At 42.2% G+C, this 14198-nt stretch overlaps 1 pseudogene; it reads left to right on the top strand.

Moving 5' to 3' along the window:
- The first annotated feature begins 11586 nt into the window (after positions 1-11586).
- Positions 11587-13759, top strand: LOC142441379 (heat shock protein HSP 90-beta pseudogene; annotated as a pseudogene).
- The last annotated feature ends 439 nt before the right edge of the window (positions 13760-14198 follow it).

Here is a 14198-nt window from a genome sequence, read left to right as displayed (position 1 = left end):
GTGGGAGGCTCTGTGGTCTCTGGGTGTACTTCACTTATCCTTTTCTTTACAGCTGGTGGAACATTCTGTAACTGCTATGTTCTTGAAACGCTTTCGGTGAAAATGGTTGTATTTGACTCCATGGACTTCGAGGTAATTAGTTTGTTGTGCCAACCTGGCCAATAAACACATGCGGGGCTAATTGAAGGGTGGAGGGATAAATGGCTCAGTGAGCCTCACCTTTGTAGTTCTCTGGTCTCTTGCTTTCTGATGGTCGGACCAGGGTGCAGCTGCCTTACCCTGTTCTTTGCATTAGCAGGCAAGGCTTACTTCCTACAAGGCATCCCTGAGGAAAAGCCACATGGACCTACCCTAATGCAGCCCTGGGTGCTGGAGCAGCCGTGTGGAGACCCCTGCCAGCGCTGAGATGCTTACACAGTCACTGACTCAGCTTTCCTCCTGAAGTTGGTGTCATTGTTTGTATTTTGTGAGATGGAGGAGGACTTTGTGGATTGGTGTCGGACATACAGGCTAATGTTGGCCTTGTAGGCGTAGGCAGCACTGGGTTGGGATGTTTTCTTGATGTGCACTTAACCTTTATATAAAACTCTCTTATATGTGAGTTTCTGAGGATTTGTTTCTCTAAAATACCCAGACTTACTCAAAGCAACGTCCCCATCACCAGGGTCTTCCCTTCTGTTTGGACGGCCTGGCGTGCTGGGACCTCCTGCAACCTCTCTGAGGGCTTGAACTTCAGAATGCAGTAAAGCTCCGGAGGACATGAAGGGTGAAGGTTCTCGTTGGATGGTGGTCCTTTGGGGGAACAGGCTTAGAGTCTTAAATAAGGCCACAAATTATTGGCCAATGTCAGAATCAGGGTGCAAGTGGGGGTCACATACTCCTTGATACCCACCCAAAGACTTGGATGAAGCCCCTCTGTCCTCAGCCCTAAGCTGGCTCTGAAAGCCAGGCTCTGCCTGCGGTGTGACTGTGTGCTGACCACGAGGCTAGCTCGTCAAACCTGCAGGCATGAGCATTGCCTCTCACATAGGCTGGTTCAGTAGTCGGCTTCCCAGGGAAGAGGGGAAAGGTCTGTGTAGGAAGTCACTGAGGAAAACCCACTTATAGTGAAATTCTATCTGCGCTAATGTCAGTACCTGCTTCATGGTGACATGGGGGCTGGTCTCTAATGTCTCCAAGAGCAGTGATATGTGGCTGCACTCATGGTGTGCCTGAAACACAGGGGGAGTGTGGGGAGGCTCTGTGGAAGAAGTAAGCTATGTCTTACCTGGTGGCCTCAAACAGCACAGTTACAAAGCCCCACAGGCTCACCTGCACCCTATCATTGTCTGTGTCTTTATCACCAACCTCAACACCTGCTCCCCTATGTACTGGTTAGTGTCTGAATCCCCGTGTGCCAGCAATGTCCCTACCCATTGGGTTGTAGCCTCCTCTAAGGGATTCCTATTCTTGCTCATTGGGCTTCCTTGAGGTTATGCACCACCGCCACCCTGCACAACCCCTCCCCTCCCCACGTTCACCAAGGAGAGAACCTGACGTGATGAAAAGACTGCAAGTGTCATCTGACTGGGGACTGCTTAAACCTCTCTGGTGTACTTGAACTTCAGAATCTCTGGTGAAGGTCATGAAGACTTAGAAGGTGAAGCCAGGGTTCTCTTTGGAAAGCAGCCCTAGTTGCTAACAGACTTTGGAGTCTGGATCAGAGGCTGTATCAGGAGCTCTCCCTGTGGCCAACATTAGAGTACAGGTGAGGAGAGGCTCACTGCCTGAGACCCAAAGACTTGGCTGAGCACCCTTGGTCCTCTGCCCTGGGAGGCTCAAGGAGTCAGATTCTGCCCCTGTGTGACTGTGTGTTGAAGGTGATGACAGCTCTTCAGAGCTGTGGACAGGACCAGTTGCTCCTGCACAGTCTGATCCTGAGCTTCCAGGTCCTCAGAGAAGGTGCGGAGTGGCCTGAGTTGGAAGCCTCTGAGAGAAGCCCGGTGAAAATGAGCTAACAGCTGTCCCACCGCTAGCTCTGCCTGGATCTACTGTCACTGCTGACAAAGACCCAGGGTTACCAGCCTCCAGGTAGGCAGTCCGAGGGGACTGGCGGCACAGGGAAATTGTGAGCTGTGTAGCCAGGCTGGGATGTGGGAGGGATATGGGAGCTGTGTTTGCAGAGCAGCCAGCAGGAGGACAACTTCAGTGATAACATGCCTTCCACCATTCCTTAACCACGAGAGCCGGCACACCGTTTGAGAGTGCTGCGTCAAAGGTTGTGCAAAGCCATGCTGACCTGCAATTTATTGCCAGGTGTCTTCCTCAGCTCTTGCTGCTGTATCAGAAATACCTCACGGAGTGACTTTCACACCCAGACATGAATTGTCTCACAGTTTAGGAGGGGAGAAGCCTGAATTCAGGGGCCTGACTCTAGGGGACTGCTCTGGGGAAGGACTTGTCAGCTCCTTGACCATATCCAATTGGCTGGTATCTCTCTCCTCACGTGGGTGTGTGTGCTTCTGAGCCAGATCTGCTCTTACCAATTCAAAAAGGATTGTTTATATTAATTGCCGGGCCTCTTTAGCACAGAAAGGACAGCCCTCTTCCTACCAGGGAGAGTTGAGGGTTACGTCCAGGGCCATGGAAGACATGGCTCTATCCTGACCAGCAGTTCGTACACAGGGAGGGGCTCTGTACCCTCCATGGGCTTCCTCTTCCTCTGGCTGTGGCTATTCAGACCCTTTCCCCAATCCCAAGAGACCCTGCCTCTCTTGTCACTGCACAGAGCATGGTGTACAAGCCCAAGTTTAGTCTCTTGTCGTTTCAGATGGAACCTGTCAGGGGAAGCAGTTTGTACACTGGTGGTTCATTTTAATCTTCCTTCCTTCCTTCCTTCCTTCCTGCCTTCCTTCCTTTTTTTCCTTTATTCCTTATTTTCTTCTTTCCTGTTGTTGGATATAGTCAAAGTTTTTTTAAGAACTCCCTTTTGCCCTTATACACAATAGAGAGGAAGATGCCCTGGTGCTCACTGCTGACAGCAGTAAGGGCATCAGCTGGCCAGGCCACAAGGCCAGGTGGCTTGCTGTCCCGCCCAGCAGATGCTCTATGGCTGGCTTCCAGGGCCCACCTATCTGTTGCCTTGACCACTGTGTCCCCTAAAGGAGCTGGGTTTCCTACTTGAGAGGAGAGGCAGGTAGGAGCTCTTTGGGCCTTGGGGAAGAGTTTTGTGGGGTGGCAGACAAGGCCTCTTAAGTCCCTCAGTGGACAGACTGTGGGCCCTGTGACTTGGTGGATGGGGCCCTAGCCCCGCCCATGGAGGTGAGAGGGCCACCTCTCAGGTGGGGAGAGGATCTGTTCTTGCTAGCTGGCCCAAGGCTTTGGGAGCCATGGCAGATTCTGTACCAGGTCCCACTGGCACCCTCACCTGGGGTAATGAGGGCCCTTTGCTTTCATGGCGCCCATGGAGGTACAACCCCCACCCCCACCCCCTGCCTTCCCGCAGCAGCCCCATTTCCAGCACCTCGGGGAGTGGAGGTGCAGCATTCCCGCAAGACAGGTAAGGCCACAACAAGCAGTTTGTCATGGAGCCTAGGATTCCTCAGAAACCGGTATATGAAAATTTCAACAATCCACTGGAAAAACAAAACAAAAATAAACAAAGAAACACAATAAAACCTCTTTTTATAAAATGTACCAGTCAGAGACATAGGAGGTTGAGGTCCCAAGTGTCCCATTCACTAGACAAGACAAGCCCCCTTTTGGTAGTTATAGAATCTGGTGTCAAGTTGAGGATTAGGGGTATAAGGGTGGAGTCTAGTCTGTCAATACTGAGATAGCCAATGAGATCTCTGTGTGGACACGGCCTTCTCCTAAAAATTCTGGGAGCTGCTGTATTTTCCTCCTTGGAGACGGGAGGCTCCTCTCTCTCTTGGCTAACTCCCTTGGAGACTCTATTGACAAAGCTGAGTCCCTGGGAGACTTTGTAACTGACAAGACACAAGAAACTGAGGCTAGTGCCCTAAGCCAGAGAAGCCATGCAGAGACCCTTGCCAGGGCTGAGATGCTTACAACACCCCTGAATCCAGAAGACTTCCAACCACTGACCTGTGTTTGTCCTGCATTTGTCGTCATTGCATGTGTTTCATGAGTCTGAAGAGGACGTTACAGATTGGTATCAGATATATGGACTAATATCAGATTTATGGGCTTGGACTGGACTGGGTTGGAATGATTTCTTAATGTACGATTACCCTTTATATAAAACTTTATTTTATACATATGAATTTCTCTCTCTAGTCTACCAGACTAACACACTCCTGCCGAGTCTTCTGTCCAGTCCTTGCAAAAGAGCCCACCAAGCCGAAGTTTCACTCTGGAGAACAATGGCTGAGGAGCAGTGGTAGGATTCAGCCAGTTTGCCCAGGTTCAGCAGAACCAGTAACTAATTTGTTGCTGAATGCGGCCAACTGGTGTTAAAATACACTTGTAATCAGGTGTGTTAGTCTGGGCGCTTTAGAGAAATAAATCCACAGAAACTCATGTATAAGAGAGAGTTTTATGTAAAGGGTAATTGCACATGAAGAAAACATCCCAACCCAATGCTGCCAAAGCCTACAAGTCCAACATTAACCCATTAACCCATATGTCCAACACCAGCCACAAAGTCCTTCTCCATCTCACAAAACAGACACAATGATGCTGACTTCAGAAGGATAGCTGAGTCAGTGAACATGTAAGAATCTCAGTGCTAGCAGGGGTCTCCACACGGCTGCTCCAGCACCCAAGGCTGAATTGGGGTAGGTCCATGTGGCTTCTCCTTGGGAATGTCTTGAAGGAAGTCAGTCTTGCCAGCTGAAGCAGGGAACAAAGGCAACTGCACCCTGGTCAGAACATCAGAAAACAAGAGACCTGAGAACTAGAAAGGCGAGGCTCACCGAGCCATTTATCCCTCTTCCCTTCAATTGACCCCACATGTGTTTATCGGCCAGGTTGACACAATAAACTAACTCACCAAGGTTCTCTCGAATGTAAAAACCACAAAATTACATTCTTTACGCTTTTCTTAAATGTTCATCTGTGCAACAGCCTATTCTAAGCACCTGTAGTAATGTTCATTTCCATCTATAGTGATGACAAACTTAGAACTACACTTGTAATATGTGGAAGTTTCACATATGCTTGTGAACTTTGGACATTGAATAAGGAAAACCAAAGAAAATAGATGCATTTCAATTGTGGTACTGGAGAATAATATTAAAAGTAGCACGGACTGCATAAAGGACAGACACATCTGTATTGAAAGAAGCCCGATCAGACTGCTCCTTAAAGACAAGGATAGCAAGAATTAATCTCATATATTTTGGACATGTGGTCAAGAGTGACCAGTCCCTGAAGAAGGACACCAAGTTTGGTGAAACAGAGAGGCAGTTTGAAAGAGGAAGGCCCTCAAGGGGATGGAGCAGCTGTGAGAATGGCCCAGGACCACGCAGTGTTTCATTCTGATGTGTATTGGGTTGCTATATGCCAGAGCTGATGGAATGCCTGTGATAATAATAATGTATTTATTTCATAAAACTTGTTATACTTTTGATGAAATGCTACATTTTTATTTGATGAAATACTTCAGGGCACATACTTATAACATAAAAAGTGCTTGAGAACTAGACAGTGACACACTTTCATTCACTTCAACTTTGCATTTTGCCTAAATTCCCACAAAATAATAGGAATACACTGCCTATCATTAATTGGTAAAACCAATAGGAAGCCAGGACACAAAGAGCATCCATAAATATAGATTTCCAAGGCTATCGCCAAGTCCATTCTGAAGCTGTGCTGGAATGTCCTTCCATGCTGGATTTCCAGTGTCAGTGAGTGTGATGATTCAGAGGAGTGTCTCTGAGAGGCAGAAGCAAGCCCTGTGGTGCTGTGAGGGCTGACATCTCAGCAGGGAGGGATCCGCACTTATTGTTTTCTTTTTCCTGTTTCCAAGGAATTTTAAGTAAAGGTAGTTTATTATTTTTTTAAAATAAATGTACCTAATTGCATAAGACTAACAAGGGCAGACTTGGACACTGAGAGCGGATTTTTTGACAAATACATCTCAGACCTATGGACGGACAGTCATTGATGGTTTCTGTTTTTTGATGGTATTAGAATATGTATGTCATCTAAAGCTGTGTTTTTTCCCCACAACTTTCCCATGACAAGCAGATTTGTCATACACATTATTTGATCATATTTTATCTGCAGAGCTCAGACAATAAATTTTTAATCAGATGAAGAAAATGTATGTGCTGAGTGATGTTTATTAATAGTATAAGCATAGTACTTTATTAAAGTTTATGATGTGACACGACATGGACAGTAAAGTAAAAATATCCAAATATATAAGCTCATCTATGTTCCTGCTCTACAAGATATTAAAACAAAACACGTTTAGTTGTTTGTGGTAGCCCATGAAAGTATGAAAAGGCAAGCAAGTTAAGAAACCAAAATCGGAATCTGCTGTATCAAACGTGGGTGTGGATGGAACAAACCAGAGGATACCCACTCCCACTTGAAGAAAATAGCATGCCAATTATCGAAATAAAAGCGATAACTTCAAAATTGAAATGAATCCCCCTGAAAACTGGACAGTAGAAAAATTGAACAATTTTAAAGAAAAATGTGAAGAGCTGATACTTTATAACAAAATATTAGGTTGTAAGCATTGGGAATAATATGACTATCAAAGAGAAAAGCATTCATGTAGGGGGGAAAAAAGAAAATATTTTCAGGTGAAGGCATCAGGGGAAAATATAGAATCATAACAAGCTTCACTAAGGAAAAAAAAACCGAAAGAATATTTTTCATTCAAAGCTCATAACATTTGTAAAGAGAACTTAAAATAATGTGATCAAGATTCAAAAACTAAAGTAATAGATACAATTAATGGAAAATATTTAAGCATTACTTGTAGAGTATTTAATAGAGCCTGGCACAAAGATGTAAATCACTTTCAGACATGAAGATGGGATAAAGTGAAAATAAAAACTTGATTAAATATGGGAATAGGATTGCATTCTTGTAAGACTGATGTGAACATAGTTGACTTCATTGCAAAGGAAATTTAAAAACAAATATTTAACAAAATTATTAAAGATAATCTGATAATATGTTTGATTATTGACAAAGCTTCAGCAATATCCTGCAAACTAATTATTATGCTTTTCTTAAAAGTTGGAGGTTGAGTTTTTTCACCAGCAATTTTTGCTTAACTAGTTTAACTGGAAATGTATTTCCATCTTCAAATTGGCTACAACTTTCTTTTAAATGTTCACAATCCATTAGTCTTTTTTTATTTTCCCCCAAACTTGTTACTGTGATTTCTAAAAGATTTTCCAAAGGAAACCTGACAAATCAATGATTTCCTACAAATTTTGTATTTTTGAAGATATCAAATCAAATAATCAACTTCTTTGATATCGACCTTTTCCCTTTCCAAGCATGTGAAATGCTTTAACAGATCTTACACAAGATTTCCCAGTCTTTATTGTGTCTGCACATAGTACGTGGTCATAGTACATGGGCAGGAAACTGACCAAAATGCTACAAGTTCAGAAAAATTGATTTGCATGTGCTATTAATGATATTGATTAATTATTTCCTCATTCTCTTGTATCACTTTTCTTTGTAATGGGAGCAAATATGAATTTCTTGCAGTCAGTTGTCTAGGTAACTGTCTTCCCAATTCCTTGGCATCGGCCGGTGAGTGTTTTCAGCAGAGCTTCAGTTTGTAGAAACGTTTCAGTTTGTATTTTACTAATTCCTGGAGGCTTGTTTGTCTTCTAATGATTTCAGGCAAACACGGATTTCTTTCATATCATCAGTTATTGATCATATGCTGTATCTTAAAAATAACTTAGATGTAGCCTAATTCTTTTAGGGACAGTGACTGTGTGTATTATTTCCATCTTTGTTTGTTGTTTCTTGGAGCATTCAATATTTGGCCCATAGAAGATTTCAATATTGCAACATGCTGTTTACATTTTTTCTTCAGGTCCTTCTGCTTGAAACAGATACTACCTTTTTAATTTTCTAACTCCAAGTCTTTGTATTTTTCATTATAATATTTTATTTTTTATTATCCTGATTGGGTCCACATGTGCACTTTCTAATTATTTTGCTGGGGGAAAAGAGGATTTGCAATGAAGAAGCCATTGGTCTTGCCAAATTCTCTTATGTTAACTCCAGCTCTGTTTCTATCACCAAAACCACATGTTTCAACTATTTATCCTTAATTTCCAGTTTTTTATTCTAAATCACCAGTAAATTATCAGTGCATCTTGATTGTATGTTTGATCAATTTCAGAATGAAGTCATTGGTAGAAATTTTCAGTTTCTTCATCATTGACTATAGTGTTTGCTTCATAAATTTGAATTAGCGTCATATTAAATTTTAGGAGTATGGATGTTATCCTGTTGCATCCAGCAAAGTAACAGATAGATCTTGATATGTTCTTGTTCATGATGCTTTCAGAGATATTTGAATTTGTCATGCCCAGCATAGTAAACCATGATTAGCTGATTTTAAATTACCAATACCAGTTTATTTCCTCTCAATAATACCTAGGATATTGCTCTTTTTGCACTGTTTCATTTTTAACATTTCTAAATTTCCTATATTCATACTTTGCACATTACATGTTCCAATTATTTACAGCTATTTCTTCTAATTTCAGTCATGTTCCACCATTGGAAGTCTAAAAAAGACAAAAGAAGAAAATGATAAAAAATGCTCAACAAATTTATTTTACTAAGACCCATAAACAATACCCATAGAAGAGCAAGTCTGGAAATAATATATTGCATTGGATAAATCTGCTGCAAAAAGAAGGCCAGAGAGGAATTGATGCCTTTGAAATAGGATCTGGCAAAAACATGAAATATATCGTGAACATCCAGAAGAACAAGCAAATTTCAACAAGATCAGTTGGGACAGTAACTGAAACAATGAACTCGAAAATAGTGAAGATTATGACAATGACCTAGCACCACACACTGATTTGTTGTGTTGTGAATAGGAACACTAACAAGACAGCTACACATACACACAACAAATTTTTACTTACTCTGTGAGCTGGGAAGCCCACCTCTCTCTCACGCTTTGGTTCCTGCTGCTGCTCTGTTCCTCCTCTGGTGTCACAGTTGTCTCCTAGGTCAAAGAGTTTCAATGGCTGGTGATTGCAGGCTCCAGAGGATCTCTTACCTGAGAGGGTTCATTTTTATATCTAGCGGCCAGCAATTGCAATCAACCTGCTTAACAATAACTCACAGCAGAATATAATCTAATTAATAGTTTCCCTCACCTTCTTACCCAGTCCCATCAGGGAAACACAGGTGGGAGTAACAAAGATTACTGCTGGAAGAGTTACCTAGCATGATCTCTTGCATTGTGTACACATTCTTTACAACTTCAAGCCTATAACCCATTCATTCAGACTACTGTGTCAAGATCAAATATTGGCAAAAGTCTCGACTCTCCTGTCTTCAACAAAACAGCCAGAAACAGCTCCAGAAAAGTACCCACAGGTCTCCACGTGATTCTTCTATGATGAGGTTTGACTTAGAGGTCTAATTTTTTATTTTATCTAGATAAGTTCAGTGTCTGGAACTTTATTGCCCTATGGAAAAATTATAAATTTTCACTCCATTAAATTACATGAAGCAAAGTTCCTTTACGTATGGCCATGCTTTTGAATGTTTTTCCCTCATAATAAGTATAACTGATACCTCAAAGGAAATAAAGTATTTGATGATGTGGCTTAGTAGTTTTATTGCGGTCTTTTTCTGAAATCAAGAAACCACAACACAAATCTGAAAAGAATGAGCCTCTGTTTTCAATTAAACACGTATTTCTTAAAACAATGGCAATAGGAGGGGGATACTGCTAATTTGAATGAACATTGTTTTCTGAAACGTTTAAATAATTGAAATTATGAGGGTAGTGGCAAAAGTTAAAAGGAAATTCAAGTGCTCCATTTTAAATTGCAATCTATAACTGTTTTCATTCATTAATATTCACTTAACTTTTCTTGTATTCTCTTTTGCACCCAGGAAACAAAATGTAAGTATGTAATGTCAGTTAATAAAGGCTTATTGGAGAGTTGGCCAATAGTAACAAAACTAAAAACATTGATCCCAGAGATATCTACTCAGTAGAAATTTAAAATATCAAGCCTTATTGACAAAATGAGGGGGCTATATGTTATTTTTCATATTTAATGTCACTTTTTCAAAATGTTTCTCACATGTTGCAAATTAAGTTAATGATAAATCTGTTCCTTAGGAGCCTTCCATTTTCTCCTTCAAGTCTTCTGGTTACCAAATCTATAATCAGAGAACACTGAAAGGAGGAAGCTTACATATTGCACACTTCAGAAACTCCTAATACATTTATCAACATTTTATAGAGTTATTATAGAAATGAAACTTTTCACCTAGTAAATTTTAATTTAGTAGATTAAATTTAATCTACATCTTTATAAAATATACATAGAATATTGCTTGTGTTGAAAATCTCAATTGTCACATAATTTTTTTCATGCATACAGTGTACATAATCAATTTTCATGAGTGCATATTAAAAAATAGAAAACATTTATTATCCACAAACTGCTTAGTTCCCAGAGGTATACACTCATCTATTTATTTGTCATTTTATTTATTTATCTTAATAAATCATTTTATTGGGGGATCTTACACATAATAACCATCCATATACTATTATATCAAGCAAACATGCACAATTGTTGTCATTGACAATTTCTAAACATTATCTTTCTTCTTGAGCCCTTTGATACCAGCTCCTTTTGTTCCCTCCCTCCTTCACCCTGCCATCCTGTGAATCCTTAATACAGTGGTTCTCAACCTTCCTAACGCCCCAACCTTTTCATACAGTTCCTTATGTGTGGTGACTCCCAACCATAAAATTATTTTTGTTGCTACTTCATAACTGTAATTTTTCTACTGTTATGAATTGTAATGTAAATATCTGACATGCATGATGTATTTTCATTGTTACAAACTAAACACAATTCAAGCATAGTGATTAATCACAAAAACAATATGTAATTATGCATTGTGAAATACTATTTTTAATTGCAAATAAATGGAATTTTGTCTTGAATTCTGGTGTAGCATGGGTAACAGTCTTAATATAACAGTAAACTATACTGCTACATTTTGTGACAGTATGTGTAAAAAGTCAGTGTCTTGGTTCCTCAAACCATCAGAATTTTTGATGGTCTTAGGGGACCCCTGTGAAAGGGTCCTTTGACCCCCAAAAGTGGTCGCGACCCACAGGTTGAGAATCGCTGCCTTAATATATTATACATTGTTAGTTTAATTTCCATCTATAAATTTTATATAAAGATATAATCTCAGGTTTCTTAAATGTGTGTCCACAAGAATAGATAATACTATTATCCCTTTCAGGCATAAATGTTAAGGTAGAGAACTTAGAAAAAAATGTGTTTAGGAGTCACCTTGGCATAGCCTGCAAACCTCCGTGCACTGTACACAGCCCCATACCCGCCGCCCTCTGGTCCTTGCCTCTTCAAGATGCCCGAGGAAGAGCACCATCAAGAGGAGGAGTTGGAGACCTTTGCCTTTCAGGCGGAGATCACCCAACTCATGTTCCTCATCATCAATACCTTCTACTCGAACATTAGTTCAACATTAGTTCAACATTAGTTGATCTCTAATGCTTCTGATGCCTCGGACAAGATTCGCTATGAAAGTCTGACAGACCCTTCCAGTTGGACAGTGAAAAGAGCTGAAAAATCTACATCATCCCCATCCCCCAGGAGCGCACCTTGTCTCTAGTGGACACAGGCATTGGCATGACCAAGAATGATCTCATCAATTATCTGGGAACCACAGCCAAATCGGGTACCAAAGCATTCACGGAGGCTCTGCAGGCTGGTGTGGACATCTCCATGATTGGGCAGTTTGGCGTTGCCTTTTATTCTGCCTACTTGGTGGCAGAAAAAGTGGCTGTGATCACCAAGTACAATGATGATGAGCAGTATGCCTGGGAGTCTTCTGCTGGGGGCTCCTTCACTGTCCGTGCTGACCATGGTGAGCCCATTGACCGGGGAACGAAAGTGATTCTGTACCTCACAGAAGACCAGAGTACCTAGAGGAGAGGTGAGTTAAAGAAGTAGTCAAGAAGCACTCTCAGTTCATTGGCTACCCCTTCACCCTTCATCTGAGGATGAACAGGAGCAGGAAATCAGTGATGATGACACTGAGGAAGAGAAAGGTGAGAAAGATGAAGAAAGGAGGATGAGGAGCAGCCCAAGATTGCAGATGTGGGCTCAATGATGAGGATGCCAGTGGGAAGGACAAGAGAAGAAAGCTAAGAACATTAAGGAGAAGTACATTGACCGGGAAGAACTAAACAAGACCAAGCCCATTTGGACCACAAACCTTGGTGACAACACCCAGGAGGAGTATGGAGAATTCTACAAGCATCTGACTAATGACTGGGAAGTCCATTTGGCAGTCAAGCACTTTTCTGTGGAAGGGCAGTTGGAATTCAGGGCACTGTTGTTTATCCCTCATCGAGCTTCCTTTGACCTCTTTGAGAACAAGAAGATGAATAACATTCAGCTTTATGTCCGCCGCGTGTTCATCATGGACAGCTGTGACGAGCTAATCCCAGAGTATCTCAACTTCATCCGTGGGGTGGTGGACTCGGAGGGCCTGACCCTCAACATCTCCCAACAGATGCTCCAACAGAGCAAGATCTTTAAGGTCATCCGCAGAAACGTTGTCAAGAAGTGCCTGGAGCTCTTCTCTGAGGTGGCAGAAGACAAGGAGAACTATAAGAAGTTTTATGAGGCCTTCACCCAAAACCTGAAGCTTGGCATCCACGAGGATGCCACCAACTGGCGGCGCTTTTCTGAGTTTCTGCGCTATCACACCTCCCAGTCTGGAGATGAGATGACCTCCCTCTCAGAACAAGTTTCCCGAATGAAGGAGACTGGAAATCAATTACATCATTGGTGAGAGCAAAGAGCAGGTGGCCAATTCTGCTTTTGTGGAGCGTGTGCGGAAGCGAGGCTTTGAGTTGGTCGACATGACCGAGCCGATCGACGATCGATGGGTACTGCGTGCACCAGCTCAAGGCATTTGATGGGAAGAGTTTGATCTCCATGACCAAAGAGGGCTGGAGCTTCCAGAGGATGAAGAAGAGAAAAAGGAAATGGAGGAAAGCAAGACCAAGTTTGAGAACCTGTGCAAGCCCATGAAAGAAATTTTGGATAAGAAGGTTGAGAAGGTGACAATCTCCAATAGACTTGTGTCTTCACCCTGTTGCATTGTGACTAGTATGTACGGCTGGACGGCCAACATGGAGTGGATCATGAAAGCTCAGGCTCGTTGGGACAACTCCACAATGTGCTACATGATGGCCAAAAGCACCAGGAGGTCAATCTGGAAAACCCAATTGTGGAGATGCTGCGGCAGAAGGCTGAGGCTGACGGGAACGACAAAGCCATCAAGGACCTGGTGGTGCTGCTGTTAGAAACAGCACTGCTTGCCTCTGCCTTCTCCCTTGAGGACCCTCAGACCCACTCCAACCGCATCTACCGCATGATCAAGCTTGGCTTAGGCATTGATGAAGATGAGGTGACAGCAGAGGAACCCAGCACTGCTGTTCCTGATGAAATTTAACCCCCCCAAACTTGAGGGTGACAAAGATGCATCTTGCATGGAAGAAGTCAATTAGGCCATTCTACTCTCAAACCTTGTGCCCTCTGTATAGTGTCCCCATGACTTGAGTGACCCCTAGCCCACCTGGGCTCTGCAACTACCGTTAACTAATGGTTTATCCCCCGTCCTGTTCTCGTGTGTAAAGCAGAATCTAAGGCCCCCACGCCCTGTTGTCCCCTCCTTTATTTTGGAATGGGGTTAATGTTGTGTATCCGTGAGGTTTCTTTTTTGTGTATTTTGTTCTATTAAAGTATGAACAATTTTTTTAAAGTTTATTCTGTAATATGATTCATGAAACCTATTTCAGAGTTCATCAGTTTTTCATTGCTGTCAGATTGCAGAAAAATTCAACATGGCCCATAACATCCTTGGAATAAGTTATTTAAAAAGCTCATATAATGCATCATGACACAATTAACAAATACATTTACAAACATCAACGGTCAGGGGTAAGT

The sequence above is a fragment of the Tenrec ecaudatus genome, chromosome 2, assembly GCF_050624435.1.
Source record: "Tenrec ecaudatus isolate mTenEca1 chromosome 2, mTenEca1.hap1, whole genome shotgun sequence".
Lineage (NCBI taxonomy): Eukaryota > Metazoa > Chordata > Mammalia > Afrosoricida > Tenrecidae > Tenrec > Tenrec ecaudatus.
This window is presented reverse-complemented; position numbering and strand designations above follow the sequence as displayed.